The sequence below is a fragment of the Helianthus annuus genome, chromosome 4, assembly GCF_002127325.2.
Source record: "Helianthus annuus cultivar XRQ/B chromosome 4, HanXRQr2.0-SUNRISE, whole genome shotgun sequence".
Taxonomy (NCBI): Eukaryota; Viridiplantae; Streptophyta; class Magnoliopsida; order Asterales; family Asteraceae; genus Helianthus; species Helianthus annuus.
The window spans coordinates 124175017-124188320 of NC_035436.2; the positions used below are offsets into that span (position 1 = coordinate 124175017).

At 41.5% G+C, this 13304-nt stretch overlaps 1 non-coding gene across 1 annotated transcript; it reads right to left on the reverse strand.

Annotated features, from left to right (window-relative positions):
* Positions 1 to 10367: 10367 nt before the first annotated feature.
* Positions 10368 to 10473, reverse strand: LOC118491839. Its single transcript, XR_004892284.1, has one exon. It is a non-coding gene; the product is annotated as a small nucleolar RNA R71 (small nucleolar RNA).
* Positions 10474 to 13304: the final 2831 nt, after the last annotated feature.

Consider the following 13304-nt stretch of genomic DNA (forward strand, 5'->3'; position numbering starts at 1 on the left):
GCCCGTCTTAACGTAATATTCAATTTGCTTTTTCAGTTGATGACAGTCGTTTGTATCGTGACCGCGCCCCTCATGGTATTCGCAATACTTGCAAGAGTCTTTTCCGGAGGAGTCCTTTAAAGGCTTTGGTGGATTAAGATTGAGGTTCTCCGAGGCCAAAATTTTAACCGGCGTTTTGCTAAGCACAGGAAAGTCTGACTTTGCCCGGTTTAGAGAGGCCTCAGTTCTCCCCGGCATACCTCGCAGTCTATCATATCTCCCTTGGGACTCATTGTTGCCGCCCCTCAGGAACCTTCCACTTTGACTTTTGATCTTTCTTCCACAACGATCTGTATCATCATACCCTTTGTAGGGCTCTTTCTTTTTATTTGTTTCATGGCTTGCATGGCGATCCTCATGATCTCCTCTATGGTGTTTGGGACCCGTTTCAGTCATGTAGTTTCCTGAGGAGCTCGTCATCATTTACTCCTTGCAAGAAAGCTCCACATGCTAAGTCTTGGGTTAGCCCCAGTATTGCTATACTTTCCTTGTTGAATCTGGTCAGAAAATTCTCAACTGTCTCGTTATCTCGGTGACGTATATGCAGTACCACATTTCGGTCTTTGGTATACCTTCGTTGTTGACTGAATTGCTGTGAAAACTTAAACACTAACTCATCGAAACTATCAATCCCTTCGATTGGCAAGCTATCCCACAAAACTCGGGCCGCGCCTACCAAAGTCTGGACAAACATTTTACACCATAGAGGCATTGGGCATAAAGCTACCTCTCCTGCACTTCAGAAAAAGGTTGATATGATCATCCGGGTCACTAGTCTCGTCGTACTTGCCCACCGTTGGTGGCATCTTTGGCTTTTTCTTGATTGTAGCTTCTGCTATTCGCTGAGAGAACTTTGATCAAAACGTGGTTTCGGCCGGCTTGTATGGTCTGGTTAACTTATCATCTTTCGGGTCCGCTGGAATCACCACGGGTGAACCCTGAGTAGCTGGGGGAATGACTACTGACACTTCCAGTAGTGGAGACCATGTTGGAGACCATGTTGCCCGGTGTGGGATATGTACCTGTGCTCCTATACCAAAACAAGGGTAGTGTGTATTGATACCCCCACTGGCTGCCTGGCTTACTTCATATGGACTTCCAAAACCGTACATCTGCGGTGGCATGTAATTTTAAGGTGGCATGTAATAATAGGGCGGGACATATGCTTGATTCCCTGGTGTTACAGGAGCATGTTGTACGGCCCGTGGCATCATTATCGGCTGATGGGGCAGGATGGACATCGTTGCGGTTAAAGCCGCTGAATATAATGGTGGAAACTGAAAGTTGCTTGCTGGTCGATAAACTTGAGCTATTGTCCCGACAACGGATGTGTTGACAGGCTAAGATGGCTGATAGTAGTAATCCTATGGACTTGAGGCTAGTGTAAACATCGGCAAGCTGGAATTTGAGACTACCCCGTGTGAAACCGGTAGAGTAACCACTGACGTTCTAAAAGTAGTTTAATAAAAACAACTCAAATTAACCTAATTCTAGACTCTAAGTAATACTCTAGACTCACTAAAACACACTAAACTACTGACCGGCAAGTGTACCAATCGACTCTAGTATAGCTAAGTAAGTCCGGATATCGAACCCACGAGACTCTAATTAATTATGCTAATTACTTAATCTAGACTGACTCTGACGCGAAACTTAACTATTTTTATGTTTTAAGGGGGGGGGTTCTAAAAATCCTAAGAATATAATTAAAACTAAATTAGTTAACTAGGCTAACTAACGAATTACTGTGGACTTCTCTCAAATGATGGAAACACTACCTAGACTGGAATCCTTATTGCTTTTAGTTAAGATTATATTACGAAGTTGTCTACTATGGAACCGGGATCATAATATTCTCACCTCTCGGGAAATCTAAAGGTCCCCTAACCCTTCTCAAGAGCACGCTATGATCCCCTAAAGGTTGTTAAATTACCGGTTATTAGACTCCTTTGCAAGACATCTAATGAATTTATAAAAGTATCCTACAAGGCTCACTCCCTGTCAAGATCTAAACCTAGGATAGACTTGTTTTCTCAGTTAGACTTGCTAGACAGCAGCTAATAGGTTTACTTCCTAAGAGGGACCCACCTTATGGTTTAATCACTTAGACCTAGCAATAATCTCGCACCTTGCAGCTATTGATGATTAATAGAATACTTGATTTTATAAGATTAACGAATATTACTTCTAAGGTTAGTTGCACAATTTCACCCTAAAGAGTTAAGATTTATTACGTGATATAGACACTCACCAAAATCTAAAACCCTGGCATGACTCTATTATGTGATAAAGACCATTACCAAGAATCAAACGAAGTAATAATTAATTTTCAAACAATATCAAGCATGCATATACATCTAACACATAGAACAAATCGTTTACAATTCATAAATAATCCTTAGCTTCCATAAATCCATAATTTAATCAAAACATAAGCAATCAATCATCCATGTCTAGGTAGTTTAAAAGACTTAGCCAAGAATAGTCATTAAAACATCAAAATCAATGTATTAACGAAAACACAAAACATGATGGTGAAAGAAAGATGAAAGTAAAGACACCCGAATGATGAATATGTAACCCGAATGATTCCCACACTTCGTATCTTCAACCGGTAGCTTCCAGTTCTCGAAAACGCTCCAAAAGAACTCTGAAATTCGTCCACAACTTGCACAATTCGTAATTAGGGTTTTATGAATGATTAATGACTTTTTATAGTAAACCCTGGACCCTTAACGAAGATTTGCCGTTCAATCATCCTGTCGCGTCGCGCGACGGGTAAATGGCTTTAGTGTCGCGTAGCGCGACGATATAAGGTGACAAAATATTAATTTTAAAATGGTAGCGGGGCGCAACAGCATAAAGGGATCCTTATGGCGCGACACGAAGGCTTGATTTTCACAGAACTCTTCATTTTTTCACCAGCTTCAGCATTACAACTATCCAGAAATTATTCTAACTCCCAAACTCAGCCAATTGTTCTTCGTTTTGCAACATTTTCAGCACCAAAGACCTGAAAAACGAGATTTGATCAAAGTAGCGAAATTCTAAACAAATCTATACTAAACTAATACGAAATATGCACAAACTTTACATGAATAATGGATGTATTTTGCAATACATCAAATATCCCCACACTTACTCTTTTTTCATCCTCGAAAAAGAATCTATGCATACGGAATCAGAGACGGATAAATACTTGGGTCAAAACTTATTTATCATGCAAATTTAATTCAAGTGCGGTCAATCTACCTAGGGTCTCACGCTAGAAGCCACGGTCCACCTAATCCCGCCTCAAGCTTATAGAACAAAAGGAACCATAACTGGACCAATTCCTAACTGTTTTATACCAAAATCAAGAGAATTTAAAACCAAACTTTTTCTCATTTTTTTTACATTTTTTCTTTCTTTTGAGCTTAGACGTTGCTTTACTTAACCCAGAGGCATTCCCAATCAGAGTCACCATCCCCGAGAGAGATTACAATAGGCACCGGTAATTTTATTGCAATTTTGATTTCACACATCCTAGAGGCATTCCGGGTCAGAGTCACTATCCCCAACTAAGATTACATAGGCCTGCGCTACTTTTCTTTAGTTTCTAGCTCATTTATTCTATTTTTTCTTTTCTTTCGATGATTAAAAATTCTAACGATTTTGACTTATAACGGCATCCCTTATACTCTTATTGGCGGTTTCAATTTCCCATTTTTCCTAGATGAGTACCCACTAGTAAACCGACAATTAAGGTAATTTAAATCAAAGGGACCTAAAACCAAACCGGACCTATTCACATATCCCAAACTAGACATAAGCTCGACTTAGTTAATCTCATATTATTATTATTATTTGAACCCGAACAAAAATCCATCTTTTCTATCATTTCCGTATTAATTTTGCAAACTTCTTTATTCAAAAGACATTTTCTGATTTTTCAGTTTTTTTGGATTTTTTCAATTTTTTATTTTATTTTTTTTGTATTTTTCATATTTATGACTCGACTAAGTTAACAAACTAAACTATGACTCACATGTCCCATCCCCACACTTAAAATTTTCATTGTCCCTAATGCAAGGATGAAAACATACTAAACTACCTAAATACCAAATGAAATAAAATAAAAGTACAAAATATACAAGTGGAAAATGACTTAGCTGATATGTGAGACTGTCAATGTGACAGTCGTTTCCACATAAGCCCTCGAATCCGAACGCGCTCAGCAAACACTTCCTAATTGGACACGTGAATGAAAGCGGGAACAAACATCATCAACAACCACTACCAAAAGATAATATATATAAACATAATAGCGTTAGTTTAACCACAAACCAAACCAGCCATCCCAACCAACCTGTTCAAACGTATCCAAAGTATAAGTACAAACCAAAATATGAGGACCAAAACAGCATAAAAATAAAAACAAAAGATATGATCTATCAGCGCTACTGCGTCCTCGTCATCCCCACACTATTCATCACCACTCGCACTTTCTTCCTCTTCAGAGTCATTACTAGCCTGCCCACCAGCTCCTAAACTACCTTCCCAAACACATGATATCACACCCCCAAAATCCACATGCGGAGTACCACCGCTTGGAGGCGTGACTGACCAGGATCTTAACCATCAATCACATTGAACTCATAAGTATAGGTGAATAATACTTTCATTTATAAACAACAAGTGTTACAATATCACAATATTTCACAGTTTACAGCGGAAGCTTATTTAACTCAATGAGGGTTTATAAAACCACATGTAAGTTCTTAGTTCTTGTGTTGTGTTTCCATATGTCTCGACCCATGACCACTCTAGCTTCCCAGACAGCAAGTTTCTTGGATATGCACCTATAAGCCTGCAAGGCATGTAATAGAGAGTCAACAACTAGTTGAGCGAGTTCACAGTTAATAGTTCAGTAATAGTATAGTGTAAGTAGAAGTATGTTCGTTCGTTATGTCCTGTATCGTATTAGTTTCCATCGCGGCCTCCCAGGCAGGTATGAGAAGATTTGGGGATGTTCTTCCCAAGTATTCTAGACTAGGTTTATGTGTATCGCGGCCTCCCAGGCAGGTGTGCGAAGATTAGTAAATTTAGTTCGCGGCCTTCCTATGGCAAGTGTGCGAAGTCAGTCATAATATCGCGGCCAACCCTTGGCAGGTGTGCGAAGATTAGTTCAATAAGTGTTACTAGTCTAGCCATATCTTATCGTTGGGTTCTATCATCTGAGTATATACAATAAGTCATCCAATCCCATTCCCACCCGGGAGCCCCATGCCTTGGCTGTGTGAACTCACCTTGGTTTGCTCGGCAGATACACAAAAGGTTTTCTTGAACTACGAGTGGTCAACCACGTCCTAACAGGGTTACCATACAAGTCAGGTTTTGACTCAAGCATAGCACATAGGTTTACGCATAACTAACAGGTTTCAAGCACATATAGATCATGGCAAATACACAACTGTCAAGAATATAACATCACCGATTTATGCGATTCATAAGGATGGGCTCGCACAAGCCTAACGGTGTTGTGCGAGTCACTCGTTGAGGCCCAATGATACCCGGCCCAAATAATAACCAAAAATAGTCCAACAGATACACACGACCCAAACACTAAACAGATAAGTCAACTTGTACGGTTCATGCATCTTGTGCGACTGGAAATCATATTGTGCGATGCAACATGTCCCGGCCCAACTATAATTAAGCCCAACATCAAACAAGTCCAAACATAAAATACTCGGCCCAATGTAAAAGCCTTGTGCGATCCGAATTGGGTCGTGCGATGTGATTTGGGCTGTTCGGCCCAACAGCCTAACCCACTTAACTTATGTGTGTGTGTGGCCCAACATATGAGCAGGCATTTCAGCTTGTGCGATCCAAAGGATCTTGCGCGACTGGGCAAACTTGTGCGATCACTTTTGCGTGTGACCTTGTGCGACCAGAGCCTCTTGTACGATCAAGAGGCTTGTGCGTCAGTGTTTAAATTCCGGATTTTATACTCATTCGGTTACAACATTTAACAATTTCCAACTTTTACGCAATCAATCAACAGTTACTCGGTTTCCAAATTTACAATTTATCAATTAACACAATCAAGGATTCTATCCAACCCTTAATCGATCAAACAAGCATTTTCTAAGCAAAATTCTTATGAACCCTAGCATGATTATCATCATAAACAATAACTTATCAACTCATATGGTTCGGTCCGATTACTTGAATATACAACCGATTACAAACATTCAATCTAAAATCATCATACAAAATAATCCAAGAACAGGACATGTTAGCCGGTTAACATCTAATCGGTTCTAAGTTATTTTCATGGAATCCGGTTCACAAGAACATCAATATACGGTTCATATTGTTCATCATATCAACAATCCCTAGTCGTATAAATCAACATAAAGCCATACAAAATCATCGATTAACATACAATCCCTAACTCAACATGAAACACATACAATCTAACATACACCAAGCATCAAACATACAAGAATCAAGCAAAGATATAACACTAACCGATTAAGAGTAGAAGAGGGTGATCCGAATAAAGATCTTCAATATAGAGGGATGTTCGGCTGCCTTTGATTCCGGTCGAGAGAGAGAGAGAGAGAGAGAGAGAGAGAGAGAGAGAGTGTATGTGTTCTAGGGTTTGTGTGTGTTTTGATGTTTTGCAAAATAATGAGAAGGTTACTAACTTCTAAGTGTTAATCGTTCATGAGGGGTTGGGCCGAACCCACACTTGGGCCGCCCTATACGTCCGAATGTAAGTGTGCAAGTTGTGTAGCCCAAAAGGCTTGTGCGGTCGAGTGGGTGTTGTGCGATTGGGCCATGAATATACATACATACATTATACAAAGCACGTAACACATCTTTCATTTAAATCAACAAGATTCACATAAGCACGTATCGTTACACAAAGTAGATTTGAATTACGAGTTGTCACACATGAAATAGGGGAGCCAGATCATCCATCACTCCTGCACTAATCGGGCCAACCTGCTCACCCGGCTGGAAGAAATCCGGTATCGCCATGCTGAACCTGCTCATGATATACCTGAGAGCCCCCTCCTATCTATCCTTCCCGGTCTGAATCATGTGCTCAAGCCTATCAAACCTCTGCTCCACATAGCCAGATAAAGACTGCAAAATAAGCGGCTCGGGAGGCGGCTGCCTACGAGGATACTGCGGCGCCGGCCTCTCGTGTCGCTGTAGTGGAAGCTGGCGATGAGTGGGATCAATCTGCATCATGACATCCTCAGCTGGATGTCCCTCAGGTGGCTGTACCTGCGGCCCCTGCCTAATCGGCTCCCAACCATAAGGCTCAGTGTAAGAAACAATCCCTGCTTGCTGCAGCTCCCGCATACCAAAGATGATTGTCTTCGGCCTTCATGCAAAAACCTGGGGTTATATTTGTCGAACACCCCTAAATTCAACGCGAGACGGGAAATATAGGGACCCATAGATAATGCAGCCCGGTGACCTCCTCTACGCCCCCTACTAAACAAGGCAGCCAACACTGTCGCCAAATTCATCTCTCTCCTCTCCACCGGACACATCAGAATAAACAGCTTGATCCAATTTGCTTTGTTCTCACTCGATTTCCGCCCCACCAGAGTAGTCGACAATATTTTCAAAACATATCTATATACCGGATTACGAACCGAAGTAATCAGGTTCGTAATGTAAAGGGGTGGTCGGAAATCGTGCTCCAAAAACGGCGTACCTCTGCCGCTCCAACACTGTATTCTCTATCAGTAGAGTACGCCCCTCTCAGGCTAGTAACAAACCCAGGTGACGGGTGGTCCATTGGACAACCCTTAAGCGTGTTAAAAGATGAAATAATCCTCCACTTAATTGTGTAATTATCTTGAATTAGATAACTACCGTTGCTTATGTTTCAGGTGCATTTTGGGAGCTAAAAGACGGATTAAATGCAGCTTTGGAGACTTTGGTGATGAACGGGTCGAGCGTGGAACAAGAGACAAAACAAAGAAGACAATTCAGCTCACCACCGTAAATTACGGTCCTACCGTAATTTACGGTGGACCTGAATTCCATTTTTTCACCACCGTAACACAGTCTCCTGTCACCATAAACATATCAAGTCCACCGTAAATTACGGTGGAGCCGTAATTTACGGTGGTGGTTGCGTGAAAAAGTGTAACTGCCACATTAAGTTGGTTTTGATGGTGTCTTTTCACATATTCCAATCATTGTCGGTTTTGGGGGATTCCAAGGGCGAATTGGCTGGTTCTTGCTTGTTTTTTGGACAATCTCTAACATTCGGTTTGTGTCTTTGATCCGTATGAACAATATTATCTTTGTTAGGATGTTGATTCGAGCCATGCTTGGCTAAACACTTTATGACTGTCCTAGATTGAAGGTTTGTTTGAGACAAGTTGTATTTGATTTCCTAATTTCTAGAATAGCAATCTTAATCTTGATGGTTGGTTTGTTATGGTGTGTGATTGTTTGTTAGTAACTTGTTAATTCTTATGATTTTCTAGTTTGAAACCATACGTTCTTGGTGCCGTGGGCAATCGAGATATCATGGGTAGAATTAGGATTGGGTAAGGGTTGATTGATCATCGGGTAACAACCTCACGTTCTAGGAATCTGAGTACGTAGTTCCCTTTCATCACTGCAAGTAATCACACATGAGCTATGTCTATGTAGTTCTTTCTAGTGGAATGATAATATGAATGTCGATACAAACCGGAAATCTAGGATGGTCATTTGTCTCTAATTTGCTTACAAACAAACTTTTCTCTTGCAATTTACTTAGTTTAATTTAGTCTAAAACGAATTCACTCACATAAACTCTCGAATCTTATTTCTTTTGCAATTAGTTTAATTTTAGGTAACTTAGATAAATCTTCAAATAACACACATTCCACAAACTCCCTGTGTTCGATACCCACTTGCCGCTATCTATATAGTTGTTATTGGGATTAAATTTGCGTGACCACGACATCACGTCAAATTTTGGCGCCGTTGCCGGGGAGTAGTGCGCAACGTGTGTTAGTTTAATAGTTTTGTTTGTTATTTTCGGGTTTACGTTGGTTGGGTTTAGTGTGCAGGTACTTCAGGTGTATGCATACTAGAGGCTCTCACAGGTCATCACCGCTGTCGTTTGATCCGGAAATTGAAAGAACGTTAAGACAAAACAGAGTTTTAGTACGAGAAAACAAGATCATTGGTTCACCCACTTCACCCATCACACCGAGAAACATCATGGCTGATTCTCAAATTCCACCTACAACCAGTCAATCATCCTCATCCTTTATACCTACTTCCACCCAACCATCACCAAACACCACATTACCTAATACTACCGCTGAATTTACACCATCCAATGTCACCCAACCAATTACCACTCAAGCTGAACCCGCCATCACCTACAACCCATCCACCACAATCCCACCATTATCCCACTTCTTTCCCCCAACTACGGGTCAATCATCATCCACCTTCACAATTGCACCCAATTCAACTATCGTGCATACTACTTCATCTTTTAGACCACAACAACAATAATCGGGCTTTCAGTATTCGACCATCCCATTTGGGCAGACCTTGGGAATTCAAGGAGATGGTTATGATGAGGGATTTGAAGATTATGAGGGTTATGAAGATGATGGGTACGGATATGGAGGTTATGGTGATCAAGGGGAGTTTGGGTATATTCAAAGTCAATCCCAAGGGATGGCAAGTGTTGGTGGAATGCCACAACAACAACTTATACCACAACACATTCGGCCAAGACCTCAAGGGCCACCAATGCCACAACCTATTCCATTGCAACAAGTCCGGCCACAACATGTGCAACAACAATTTCAAAGACCACCTCAACGTCCACCGATGCGACAACAACAGTTTCAACAACCAATCGCACCACAAGGGCAAGTACCAAGGCCAAATGGTCCTATTATTCCAAGAGGTAGATATGGTGTACCAAGGAGACACCTTGGGTATTGAAGCACATTTTGGGCCGGTAATCACGCAAAACCCTTCACCGGTAGTCATTCCTCATAATGATCAAGGGCGAACATTTGAAGTAAGAACCAACTCTTTGCAAAGTTTACCGAAGTACAAGGGGTTGGCAACGGAGGAGCCGTATTTTCATTTAGAGGCTTATGACTCAATTTGCAACACTCTTGGGAGTCAAGGGTTTTCGGCTGACGATATTAAATTGGTTTTGTTCCAATTTTCCTTGGAAGATAAGGTGAAGAAGTGGTTTTACACATTACCTTCGGCATCCATATATACATGGGGGGAGATGCAACAAACCTTCTTGGATGAGTTTTACACCGCCCAAAAGACCAACGATGCAAGGAAGGGTTTGAGAAGCTTCCAACAACAACATGGTGAGATGTTTCATGAGGCATTCGAGCGTTTCAATATGATGATTAAGAATTGCCCTCATCATGGAATTGAGTTGTGGGAGTTGATGAATGCCTTCCACGAGGGGTTGAGTGCCGAAGATGCACGTGATTTGATGTCTATTACCGATGGGACCTTCGGAACAAATTATGAGAATGATGATTGGGAGTTTTTAGAAAGCATGGCAACTACATTAAAAAGGAAAGCTCAAGCCTCGAGAAGAGCCTGACCGACCACTACCCGACCACAAGTGCACGCCATAGACGATGGTAATGTTCAAACCACTAACCAGATATATGATGTTTGTGCTTTGTGTAATGGAATAGGTCATGCGGCTGAAAATTGCCAAGGGATCTTGGACGGGCAATACGAGGAAGTCCATGCGGTTCAAGGTCAAGGTCAAGGAGGAGGTGGTAGGAATTACAACAACATGAACTCTAATACCTACCACCCCGGGTTGAGGAACCACCCAAATTTTAGATATGGGAACCCTTCAAATCAAGCAAACCCGAATTTTCAAGGTAGCCAAGGTAACTTTGGTTCACGCCAATCTTACAATAACCAAGGTGGATACCGAGGCGGAAATAACCAAGGTTATCAAAAGCAATACCAAACGGGTCAAGAACAAATGGGGTCTTCGGGTGGTAACGAAATGATGGAAATGTTGAAGAGCATGCAAGCGGAGATGCAAAAGAGGAACCAAATGAATGATGCTCGCATTCAAAAAGACGAGGCCCGAGATAAAGCGATTCAAACTTTGACCACCCAAATGGGTCAACTTGCAACCGAGGTGTCCGAATTGAAGAAAGGCAAAGGTCAATTACCAAGTGACACTAAGGTAAATCCGTCTCATGGTACTTCAAGAGGTAATAATGTCAACATTCATCATGTAAGTGTTTTGAGAAGTGGGAAACAGTACAAAACCAATCCTTCACCGGATTTGGTTGATGGGGTGGTTGAGGATATAACGGGTCAAGAGAGTGAGGAAGAAAATGAGCCACCTACTATTTCTTCTAAAAAAAACCCAATTTTGAAAAACCCGAAGTTAATAAAGAAAAAGAAAAAATAAATGAGAGTGAGGGGTTGAGTGAAGTGCCATTCCCTTCGGCTTTAGTAGATCCGGGTAGAAAGAATTTTATTTCAAAACGGGGTCTTCAAAAAGAGGAAATGTGGGAGGTTTTTAAACAGGTTAAAATCAATCTTCCTTTGCTTGAAGCTATTAAACAGGTTCCCGCTTACGCAAAGTTTTTAAAAGAATTGTGTACCCAAAAGAGGCAACAAAAAGTGCCTAAATTGGTTGATTTGAAGGAGCGGGTAAGTGCGGTTTTAAAAGGAGATCTTCCTCCTAAGTTACAAGATCCGGGAACGCCTTTTATAAATATTCAAGTAGGAAATTTTCAAACTGCGAGGGCGTTACTGGATCTTGGAGCCGGAGTAGGTATCTTACCGGGGGGGTTATATGACCAATATGATTTTGGTCCATTGAAACGGGTTGAGACAACGGTGGTATTAGCCGATTTGTCTCATAAACTTCCTCGGGGGATTGTACGGGATGTGATAGTTAAGGTTGATGAGTTCTATTATCCCGTGGACTTTCTTGTGCTAGACTACTCATCCGCGGACCCAATTCAACAACAAAATATTATTTTGGGTCGGCCGTTTTTAAACACTGCACATGCCGTTATTGATTGTCGATATGGTACGGTCGACATGACATTCGGTAATAGAAAGATGAGATTAAACGTTTTTACTAATGGTACTAATGTTTATGATGAGTGTTTTGTAGCAAACTTCATAGATGAATATGACCCAAAGGAGTTCGAGGAAGAGATTTTGGGTTCTTGTGTTCGTGGTGTGTCTTTGCAGGTGCACGCATGTGATTTGGAAAAAGAAGAGAAAGAGCAAGAGGCTCTTGCGGTGAAGGAAGGAAATCCACCATGGACCTACCAAATGGATACATTACCGGTAGAAGTTGATTCGGGCACAAAACCTTCTTTGGAAAGTCCACCAAGTGTGGAGTTAAAGGAGTTACCAAAGCACCTAAAGTATGCATTCTTGGGGGAGAATGACACTTTACCGGTGATCATTGCTTCCAACTTGGAGGTAGCTCAAGAGGAGGAGTTGATACAGGTGTTGAAGGCTCATAAGGCGGCGATTGGGTGGACGATAGCCGATTTAAAAGGCATTAGTCCATCCATTGTGATGCACAAAATTATTACAAGTGAGGACGCAAAGCTGACCCGTGAAACACAAAGAAGGTTAAACCCGAACCTGAGAGAGGTGGTCAAGAAAGAAGTTATCAAGTGGTTGGACGCGGGGATCATTTACCCCATTTCGGATAGTGTGTGGGTAAGTCCGACTCAGGTAGTGCCTAAAAAATCAGGCATTCAGGTAATTAAAGATGAGCAAGGTGAGCAACTTGCCACTCGCCGGTAACCGGGTGGCGAGTTTGTATCGATTATAGAAAATTAAACGCCGCTACCTCCAAAGATCATTTCCCGTTACCCTTCATTGACCAAATCATTGAAAAACTTTCCGGTCAAAAATACTATTGTTTTTTGGATGGGTACTCGGGATATAATCAAATTGCTATTCACCCGGACGACCAACACAAAACCACGTTTACATGCCCATATGGTACATTTGCTTTTCGGCGAATGCCATTTGGACTATGTAACGCTCCCGCCACGTTCCTAAGATGCATGATGAGTATATTCTCGGACATGGTTGGAGAGTCTCTTGGGGTGTTTATGGATGATTTTTCCATTTTTGGGCCAAGTTTTGACTCTTGTCTTGATGAGTTAGAAAAAGTTTTGAAAAGGTGTGTAGAGACAAACTTGGTCCTAAGTTGGGAAAAGAGCCATTTTATGGTTCAAGAGGGT